The sequence below is a fragment of the Peromyscus leucopus genome, chromosome 3 (assembly GCF_004664715.2).
Source record: "Peromyscus leucopus breed LL Stock chromosome 3, UCI_PerLeu_2.1, whole genome shotgun sequence".
NCBI lineage: Eukaryota > Metazoa > Chordata > Mammalia > Rodentia > Cricetidae > Peromyscus > Peromyscus leucopus.
The window spans coordinates 22,908,713-22,920,782 of NC_051065.1; positions in this window are offsets into that span (position 1 = coordinate 22,908,713).

Genomic DNA, 12,070 nt, shown 5'->3' on the forward strand with positions numbered 1-12,070 from the left:
AGATAGACAAGCCCTTATCCAAACTAACCAAAAGACAGAGAGAGGGTATTCAAATCAACAAAATCAGAAATGAAAAGGGGGACATAACAACAGACATTGAAGAAATCCAGAGAATCATCAGGTCATACTTCAAAAACCTCTACTCTACAAAACTGGAAAATCTAAAAGAAATGGATAATTTTCTGGATAGGTACCACATACCTAAGTTAAATCAAGACCAGATAAACTATTTAAATAGTCCAATAACCCCTAAGGAAATAGAAACAGTCATTAAAAGTCTCCCAACCAAAAAAAGCCCAGGACCAGATGGTTTCAGTGCAGAATTCTACCAGATCTTCAAAGAAGAGTTAATACTAATACTCTTTAAATTGTTCCACATAATAGAAACAGAAGGAAGATTACCAAACTCCTTCTATGAGGCTACAATTACCTTGATTCCTAAACTAAACAAGAATACAATAAAGAAAGAGAACTACAAACCAATCTCCCTCATGAACATTGGTGCAAAAATACTCAATAAAATACTGGCAAACAGACTCCAAGAACACATCAAAACAAACACCATGATCAAGTAGGCTTCATCCCAGGGATGCAAGGGTGGTTCAACATACGAAATTACATCAATGTAATACACCATATAAACAAACTCAAAAAAAAAAAAACACATGATCATCTCACTAGATGCAGAGAAGGCATTTGAAAAAATCCAACACCCCTTCATGATAAAGGTCTTGGAGCAATCAGGAATACAGGGAACATACCTAAACATAATAAAGGCAATTTACAGCAAGCCAACAGCCAACATCAAATTAAATGGAGAAAAACTCAAAGCAATTCCTCTAAAATCAGGAATGAGACAAGGCTGTCCGCTCTCCTCATACTTACTCAATATAGTACTTGAAGTTCTAGCCAGAGCAATAAGACAACATAAGGAGATTAAGGGGATAAAAATTAGAAAGGAAGAAGTCAAGCTTTCCCTATTTGCAGATAACATGATAATATACTTGAGTGACCCCAAAGAGTCCACCAATGAACTGATACAGCTTATAAACACCTTCAGCAACATAGTAGGATACAAGATCAACTCAAAAAAATCAGTAGCCCTCTTATATAAAATTGACAAACAGGCTGAGAAGAAAATCAGAGATACATCACCCTTTACAATAGCCACAAATTACACAAAATACCTTGGGGTAACACTAACCAAGCAAGTGAAGGACCTATATGACAAGAACTTTAAGTCCCTGAAAAAAGAAATTGAAGAAGATATCAGAAAATGGAAAGATCTCCCATGCTCATGGATAGGCAGGACTAACATAGTAAAAATGGCAATTTTACCAAAAGCAATCTACAGATTCAATGCAATCCCCATCAATATACCAACACAATTCTTCACAGACCTGGAAAGACTAATACTCAACTTCATATAAAAAAACAAAAAACCCAGGATAGCCAAAAGAATCCTGTACAATAAAACAACCTCTGGAGGCATCATGATCCCTGACTTCAAGCTCTACTATAGAGCTACAGTAATAAAAACAGCTTAGTACTGGCATAAAAACCGACATGTAGACCAATGGAATGGAATTGAAGATGCTGACATTAATCCACAAACTTATGAACATATAATTTTTGACAAAGAAGCCAAAAGTGTACAGTGGAAAAAAGAAAGCATCTTCAACAAATGGTGCTGGCATAACTGGATATCAACATGTAGAAGGCTGCAAAGAGATTCATATCTATCACTGTGCACAAAATTTATGTCCAAGTGGATCAAGGACCTCAACATAAATCCAGCTACTCTGAACCTGCTAGAAGAGAAAGTAGGAAGTAGTCTTGAACACATTGGCATAGGAGATCACTTCCTAAATATAACACCAGTAGCACAGACACTGAGAGAAACAATCAATGGGATCTCTTGAAACTGAGAAGCTTTTGTAGAGCAAAGGATATGGTCAACAAGGCAAAGCGACAGCCTACAGAATGGGAAAAGGTCTTCACCAACCTCACATCTGACAGAGGACTGATATCCAGAATATATAAAGAACTCAAGAAATTAGACATCAAAATGCCCAACAGTCCAATTAAGAAATGGGCTATATAACTAAACAGAATTCTCAACAGAGGAAACTCAAATGGCTGAAAGACATTTAAGGAATTGCTCAACATCCCTAATCATCAGGGAAATGCAAATCAAAACAACTCTGAGATACCACCTTATTCCTGTCAGAACGGCTAAGATCAAAAACACTGAAGACACCTTATGCTGGAGAGGATGTGGAGCTAGGGGAACTCTCCTCCATTGCTGGTGGGAATGCAAGCTTGTACAACCACTTTGGAAATCAATATGGCACTTTCTTAGAAAATTGGGAATCAATCTCCCCCAAGATCCAGCTATACCACTCTTGGGCATATACCCAAGGAATGCTCAATCATGCCACAAGAGCACTTGCTCAGCTATGTTCATATGAGCATTGTTTGTAATAGCCAAAACCTGGAAACAGCTTAGATGCCCTTCAACTGAAGAATGGATAAATAAAATGTGGTACATATACACAATGGAATACTACTCAGCAGAGAAAAACAATGACATCATGAGGTTTGCAGGCAAATGGATGGCTCTAGAAAAAATCATCCTGAGTGAGGTAACCCAGACTCAGAAAGACAAACATGGTATGTACACACTCATAGGAGGATACTAGGTGTGGAACAAGGATGACTGGACTGCTACTCACATCACCAGGGAGGCTACCTGGATGGCAGGACCCCAAGAAAGACATGAGGATCGCCCAATGACGGAGAAATGGCTGAGATCTACATGAACAACCACGACATGAGTGGGAGCAATGAAGGGCGAGGGTCAAGGGAAAGAGAGTGGGAGACCCCAGCTGGATCAAGAACAGAGAGGGAGAACAAGGAATAGGAGACCATGGTAAATGAAGACCACAAGAGAATAGGAAGAAGCAAAGTGCTAGAGAGGCCCACAGAAATCCACAAAGATATCCCCACAAAAGACTGCTGGCAATGGTCGAGAGACAGCCCAAACTGATCTACTCTGGTGATGGTATGACCAAACACCCTAATTGTCATGCTAGAAACCCCATCCAATGACTGAGGGATCTGGACGCAGAGATCCATGGCTAGGCCCTGGGTGGAGCTCCAGGAGTCCAATTAGCCAGAAAGAGGAGGGTTTATATGAGTGAGAATTGTTGAGACCAAGGTTGGATAAAGCACAGGGACAAATAGCCAAAGGAATGGAAACACATGAACTATGAACCAATGGCTGAGAGGCCCCCAACTGGATCAGGCCCTCTGAATGGGTGAGACAGTTGATTGGCTTGATCTGTTTGGGAGGCATCTAGGCAGTGGTACCAGGTCCTGTGCTCATTTCATGAGTTGGCTGTTTGAAACCTGGGGCTTATGTAGGGATGCTTGGCTCGGCCTGGGAGGAGGGGACTGGACCTGCCTGGACTGAGTCTACCAGGTTGATCTCAGTCCTCGGGGGAGGCTTTGCCCTGGAGGAGGTGGGAATGGGGGGTGAGCCAGAGGGAAGGGAAGGGAGGCGGGAGTGGGGAGAACAAGGGAATCCATGGCTGATATGTAGAACTGAATTGTATTGTAAAATTAAATTAAATTAAATTAAAAAATAAAATAAAAAGGGAAACTAAGGCGTCTGAGGAATAATGATAAAAAAAATAAGATACAAACAATTTGGAATAGGACAAAACATCCAAACAAGAAAAAGAGCCAAAGAAAAGGCAAAAAAAAAAAAACACATATAGATGCAGAGACACACTGATTTGCACACACAGGAATAAAAAAAAAAAGACACAAAACCAGAAACCATAATATATATGTAAAGGACCTATAAGATAAGTGAAAGAGGAGAGAAAAAGTAATGCCCTGCCTTAATATTATGAGACAAAGAACCTGTAATCAAGCTGTTAGATTCATTTTGTGTTGGCCATCTACTGCTGGGCATGGGGACTCCCTAAGAGTGGTTTGTTTCCCAAATGAGACTTTGTTGGAGAGAACTGATTTTTCATTTGCATGTGGCTGCCAATTAGAGATGGCTTCTGAGTGAGGGATGGGGGCATGTGTCCCTTCTCTCAGCTCTAGGACCTCCTCTGATGCAGACCTGTGCAGGCCCTGCAGATACTGCCTCAGTTTCTGTGGGTTCATGGGTGTTCCAGCCCTGTTGTGTCTAGAAAGCCTTTATTCCTCCATTCCCACTGGTGCATATACTCTTTCTGCCTCCTCTTCCAGAGAGTTCCCTGAGCCCTGAAGGGGGAGATTTTAGGGAGATGCCCCATCTAGGGCTGGGTGTTCCAAATTTCTCACTCTCTGAATATTATCTAACTATGTGTATATGTTTTTGTTCCCATCTGCTGCAGGAGAAGGCTTCCCTGATAATGGCTGAGCAAGGCATGGATCTGTGCATATAGGAGGATGTCATTAGGAGTCATTTCATTGGTATGTTCTGTTAGCAGAACAGTAGTATTTGGTTTTTCCCCTAGGTCCCTGGATTATCTAGTCTTAAGTTCTTTGTCATCCAAGCAGTGTTGAATATGGATCCCGTCCCATGGAGTGGATCTTAAGTCAAATCAGGTAGTGTTTGTTGGCTCCCATAAGCTCTGTGCCACCATTGCACTTGTGTATCTTACAGGCAGGTCACCATTGTAGCTGGGTTAGTGTGTTAGTGTGAACAGGTATGGCCCCCATAGACTCATGTGTTTAAATGCTTGGCCCATAGGGAGCAGCACTACTCGGAGGTGTGGCCTTGTTGGAGAAAGTGTATCACTGTGGGGGCAGGCTTTGATGTCTCATATTCTCAAGCTATGCCCAGTATGCAGATTCCTTTGGCTGCCTGCGAATCAAGATGTAGAACTCTCAGCTCCTTCTCTAGCACCATGTCTGCCTGTCCTCCTTCATGTTCCACCATGATGATAATGGACTGACTAAACCTCTGAACTGTAATCCACTCCAATTAAATGTTTTACTTTAATTTACATGGTCATGGTGTGTCTTCACAGCAACAGAAACCCTAAGACAGTTGATTTTATCTTTCTTCTTTGGTAGTGTGCAATGTACCTTCCAGCACCATGATCACTAGTCTGCAGAGGTGAAGGCCCTAAGTAGGTACTAGGTTACCTTCTCCATGTTCAATGAATTGTGTAGGTACTGTCTTCAACAATGGGGCCTTGCCATGAGCTTGTAGAAAGCAACCTTGGCAAAAGCCTAGGTGGTTAGGAGGTCCCTATGGAACCTGTTTGGCCAAGAACTTGATTAGATGTAACCCATTCCCAGTACTGAAAGCTTCATTTGGTGATAAGAGATATTCAGTTATGACTCTATCTCTATCATTAACTGGGCACCTCATTTAGATTGCCTTCATATATGTATACATCATAGGAAGCTTCTACTGTATTAAGTTTCTATACAACCCCCTCAAGTGGCTGCCCTTAATTTTGGCTGCCCCTCCCAATATTCCTTCCCTTTACCCTTTCCCTTCCAATCTCTGCTTAAAAGAATAAACTTCTGCATGAATTCCAAGTGAATACACAAAAAAAAACACAGCTAAATGAAAGAAGTGATCAATTCAGAATATGAAATGAAATAAAATAAAGATATGAAGAAAATAAATAAATGATAAAAGAAATCTAAAATTCTGGAAGTGAAAAATACAAGTAAGTCAAATTAAAATTCCATGGAGGCTATACGAATATAATGAGCCAAGGAGAGAACAACATATCTGAAATTGAAGACAAGGTTGAGGTTGGAACATTTTAATAAAGAAAAAGATAAAAATATTATCAAGATATGAGCAAGACTTTCAAGACATTTGAAATATTATGAAAATATCAGATCTAAGAGTAGTGAATAGAAGGAAAAGAAGAAATTCTAAAGACATAGAAAATGTTTTGAAAAATCATAGAACAAAATTTCTCAAAATTAGGGGGAAAGATACCAATCCAAATACATGACTCATTTAGAATATAAAACAGACAAGACCTGAAAGGAACCTCTCCTCATCACCTTACAATATATACTAAAAATATAAAACAAAGAAAGTATATTAAAAGTGGCAAGAGAGGAGCACCAAGTCACATGCACAGTCAGGCCCACTTGAATAACAGCAGATTTCTTAGCAGTAACTTTAAAAGTCAGGAGAGCATGAAATGATATGTTTTAAGTTCTGAAATTCAATAATTTTCAATACAGACATAGCACAGCCATCTGTCATAAAGGAGAAAGAAAAACTCGATGATAAAAAAGGCCAAAGGAATTCATAACCACTAGACCATATCTAGAGAAGACAATTGAAGGATCTATCAGACTTAAAAAGAAAAAATAGTGGTTAAAAAAAGATACTAGCACTTCCATGAGTCCCTAAGAAAAAGAACAACTCAAATTTGAAGAATAGTTAAGCAAGAGAGGAATAAATAGGAAAGCACCAAACACTACAAATGTCAACAAAAAATGACAGGAATTAATAAATGTCTTTCAGTCATAATTCTGGATATTAATGGTTTCATTCCATCCCATGTTTTTCTGCTGTGGATATCTCTCTATATAAATAAAACACTGATGGTCAGTGACCAGACAGGAAGTATAGGCCAGACAAGGAGAGAGGAGAATTGGGGAAACAGGAAGAAGGAGGGAGAGACACCACAGCCACCTCCAGGACAAGCAGCATGTAAAGACTGCCAGTAAGCCACCAGCCACATGGCAAGATATCGATTTTAGAAATGGGTTAATTTAAGATATAAGAACAGTTAGCAAGAAGCCTGCCATGGCCATACAGTTTATAAGTAATGTAAGCATCTGAGTGATTATTTTATACCTAGATTGTGGGACTGCGGGGCTTGGTGGAACCTGGAGAGAAGCCCTCCAGCAATAAATGGCGCCCAACGACTCGAGTTTCCACCTTAAACCTGAGAATATTTAATAACCAATTCTAAACAGAGCCAAAACCAAGTTCCTGCTTCTTGTCTCATACGGGCAGCTAGACGCTGCAAAACTCAGGTTTGAACTACTGGCGGGTTCCTGGTGTTTGCCTTTGACCGGCAGTATGGCGGTAATGAGGCATCTGCCAGCGGCACATTATGTTCCAAATATCCAAATGAGTCCATCTTTTTCTAATTATTCTTATTGTCTTCTAGGAACTCTTCCCAGGGTAAGTAGTAATTGGCCCTCAGCAGTTACCGTCTGGTATTATTTAGTGGATTTCAATCTGAGTCACAAAATCACAGGAACTTGATTGTGAAGGTTGCTTGACTCAACTTCCCTCCCCTATAGAAGCTCTGCTCTAATTTCCTCTACAAATGGTCATTCAACAAGCCACCTGAATGCTTAGGCAGCAAAAAAAGGCTTTTCTTCATAAGGCTACTTCCATGAGTGATTTTTTTTCTCTACATTAAGGCAAAAAATGTACATGAAAACAAGTATTCTAACATTCCTTCTCAAAGTCACATCAACTCTCCTCCCTGTTGATAGGACAGTCCTTCAAATACTACCCAACAGTACTCATATCCATTTTGTCTTTCCCACACAAATCATCCATTATCACCAAATGTGAAACTTTTCCTCTGGGGACATTTGAAGGCTTCCAAATAAAACTTTTATTTTGTTCCTATTTTTTTTATTTTGAATAAGATTCAGGAGGCATGTTATGATCAGTGCAGCCCACCAGCCACCTTACTAGACATTGAACTATGTCACCCAGACATTAATTGTCAATATTCACTACATATCATTGCCCTGACTGGTTCAGAGTCCACTAGCATGTTCCTCCCTTTTTTATATCACTGCTTACAAACAAAGTTATCTTCTTTCCTGTATTGGTACTTAATTTCATGACTTTAAATACCACAGGGAAGACACATTCTTCTTTATTATTAGATAAGAAAAATGTGCTTGAAAGGGTTAAATATTCTACAAGAATCATACAGCTGTCAAGTGGCTTGTGGAGATTTGGTTCCTGAATGAAACTTGAGCATCTTCTGCTAAGTCATCTGTCCTCTCCCTTATTTGTTTTCCTACATTAGATCTAAGATCCATCTGTATGCCAGTCTAGGTCTTGAAGAAAAAGTACTAATGGAAATGTTGTAATTATAGTCTCAAAACTCACCATAGGTAAACGTCTATAAATGGAAGATAAATAAAAAAAAAAAAAACTAGAAAGGAGTCAGAGGAAGCAAAATTATTTCTGGAAGCAATAAGGATCATATATAGCATCTCATCAGAAATAGTGGAAGCCAGAAGTTGATCATCTCAACAATGACTGGATAAATCAATCAAGAATTCTATATCAAGTAAAAGATACAACATTCTTCAAAAGTAAATCAATAACATGGTATTCTTAAGAAGCAAAGTCTGAAATAATCCATAGTCCTGAGCCCTAAGAGTACAAGAAAGTCTAAGAGAGTTGGAGGTAAAGAAAAATATCGAATGGAAATTTATATCTATAGAGAGACAAAATGTAGTCAATACCAGACAATTTTAAAACATCTTTAACGGTTTATAGTCAAATAATAATGACTTACATAATACTATATCAGGTAAGTATACTGTCTCTGTGACAAAATACCTAAGAAAAGGTGACTTAAAGGTGCTGTGGATATCTCTCTATATAAATAAAACACTGATGGCCAGTGACCAGACAGGAAGTATAGGTGGGACAAGGAGAGAGGAGAATTGGGGAGACAGGAAGAAGGAGGGAGAGACACTGCAGCCACCGCCAGGACAAGCAGCATGTAAAGACACCAGTAAGCCACCAGCCACATGGCAAGGTATAGATTTATAGAAATGGGTTAATTCAAGATATAAGAACAGTTAGCAAGAAGCCTGCCATGGCCATACAGTTTATAAGTGATATAAGCATCTGAGTGATTTTTTTATGCATGGATTGTGGGACTGCGGGGCTTGGTAGAACCTGGAGAGAAGCCCTCCAGCAACAAATGGCGCCCAAGGCTCGAGTTTCCACCTTAAACCTAAAAATATTTAATAACCAATTCTAAACAGAGCCAAAACCAGGTTCCTGCTTCTTGTCTCATACAAGCAGCTAGATGCCGAAAAATGCAGGTTTGAACACTGGCAGGTTCCTGGTGTGTACGTTTGACCGGCAGTATGGCAAAAATGAGGCGTCTGCCAGAGGCACATTAGGCTGTGTGGTAGATTTAGTCTTTACTAGTGTTTTTTAAAAAAAAAAAAAAGGTTTCTGGGCTACACGCTGCTTTGATAAAAGCGTAGACCTACTATTTCTGAGACTTGATGACCTCCAGAGCAGGAAAAAAGGTACCACCGCCATGTTGAAAAGCTGAAGGGGGCGGAGCCAGCAGCCACAGCGCCATTTCAGGCTTAGAAGGCTACAGTTTAAAGCAATACGTTCGCTATAAGACTGATTCAGATGAAATAGATTATAATGCATGTAAAAATGTACGTAGGCTTAAAAGATAAAAAATATATACTGTATCTAAAAATAAAGTGTTTAAAAAAAACAGTAAAGATAATAAGCCAGATAAAGATGGCTATCACACATAAAATCTGGATTATGTTGTCTTTAATATTCGTAACTAAAGAAAAACATTTGATTGTAAAAGCTGTTCAGTTATGCCAAAATGTAAATTTTAAAGGTACCTTGACTTCAAAATTTGGATGTAAAGATATGTTACTTTGGAAAAGAGGTTCTGCTTTTGTTTCCACAGAAAGCCAGAGGCTATGGATTTGTTCCAGATTAAGATACATCAGGTTTTGCCAACCCGGACCCCATCCCTGGGCACCAGCCACTCCGGGAAGACCTGCCCAACTTGGCCCCAGGTTCTGGCCACCAGGCAGGTCCCCTTCTAGCCCCACCGGGAGGGATCCCCTTTTCCAAGCCCCCTGGCAGCCCCTGCAATCTCCGCACCCTGCCCCCACGCCGATCTGCCCGAGACCCCAGCCACTTCCTGAGACTTAGAGAGTGTCTCCCAGCTCCCGTCCTGCCCCCAACTTCCCTTCTGGACCAGAGGTGAGTATCCGGGCCCAACCCAGACCCCATCCCTGGGCACCAGCCACTCTGGGAAGACCTGCCCAACTTGACCCCAGGTTCTGGCCACCGGGCAGGTCCCCTTCTAGCCCCACCGGGAGGGATCCCCTTTTCCAAGCCCCCCCTGACAGCCCCTGCAATCTTCATGGCCTACCCCCACGCTCATCTGCCCGAGACCCCAGCCACCTCCTGAGACTTAAAGACCGGCCCCCAGCTCCCATCCTGCTCCCGACCTCCCTTCTGGACCAGAGACTTCCGGTCCAGATAAGAGCTTCCATCCTGCCACGGAGTTCCCATTTGGACAAGAGAACTCCCATCTGGACAAGAGAGAGAGACTTCCTGAATCTGTCAGCTCTTTCTGAACCAAGTACACTAATAAGACCAAGAAGGAACCACAAGGAGATGGGCAGATGTCAAGGCAGAAGTACATACAACAAAATGAAGAGCAATACAGCATCACCAGAACCTAGCCCGCCTCCAACATCTAGACCTGAACATCAAAAATTGGAAGAAGCAGAAGAAAGTAGCCTTATGAGTAACATCATGAAGAAGTTAGAGGCTTGTGTAGAGGAAAAGACAAGAAAATTGGAAGAATGATGTAAACAACTAGAGGAAAGGGCAAACAAATTAGAAGAAAACAATAAAGTCCTGCAAGAAAATAATAAAGTCCTGGAAGAAAACAATAAAGTCCTGGAAGAAAACAATAAAGTACAGGAAGAAAACAATAAAGTACTGAAAGAAAATGATGAAAAAGCAATGAAACAAATAAAGAAAAAAGTCCAAGACCTGAAAAGGGAAATTGAAAAAATAAAGAAGACACAAACAGAGGGAATGCTGGAAATAGAAAACCTGAGTAAAAGATCGGGAACTTCAGATGCAAGTATAACCAACAGAATGCAAGAGATGGAAGAGAGGATCTCTGGCATTGAAGATACAGTAGAAGAAATAGTTTCATCAGTGGAAGGAAACACTAAAGCCAACAAAGTCATGAACCAAAATGTCCAAGAAATTTGGGACACCATGAAAAGACCAAACCTACAAATTATAGGGATAGAAGAAGGTGAAGAATACCAACTCAAAGGCACAGAAAATATACTCAACAAAATTATAGAAGAAAACTTTCCAAACTTAAAGAAGGAAATGTCTATGAAGATACAAGAAGCCTATAGAACACCAAACAGACTAGACCCCCTAAAAAAGTCCCCTCGACACATAATAATTAAACAACTAAATGTACAGAATAAAGAAAGAATATTAAGAGCAGCAAAGGAAAAAGGTCAAGTGACCTATAAAGGTAAACCCATCAGAATAAGACCCGATTTCTCAATGGAGACTTTAAAAGCCAGAAGGACCTGGACAGATGTAATGCAGACACTAAGAGACCATGGATGTCAGCCCAGACTAATATACCCAGCAAAACTTTCAATCATCATAGACGGAAGGAACAAGACATTCAAAGACAAAGCCAGATTTAAACAATACCTATCCACAAACCCAGCCCTACAGAAAGCACTAGAAGGAAAATTCCAACTGAAGGAAGTCAGATACACACTTGAAAACACAGGCAATAGATAAAGCCACAACAGTAAACCCCAAAGAAGAGAAGTACACACACACTACCACCAAAAATAACAGGGATGAACAATCACTGGTCGTTAATATCAACGGACTTAATTCACCTATAAAAAGACATAGGCTTACAGAATGGATACGAAAGCAGGATCCATCTTTCTGCTGCATACAAGAAACACATCTCAAATTCAAAGACAGACACTACCTAAGAATAAAAGGCTGGGAAAAGACTTTCTAATCAAATGGTCTTAAGAAACAAGCAGGTGTAGCCATCCTGATATCCAGGAAAAGAGACGTCAAACTAAAATCAATCAAAAGAGATCAAGAACGGTATTACATCCTCATCACAGGAATGATCCACCAAGATGAAGTTTCAATTCTGAACATTTATGCCCAAACACAAGGGCACCCACATATGTAAAAGAAACATTACTAAAGCTTAAACCACATATAAAACCCCACACATTAATA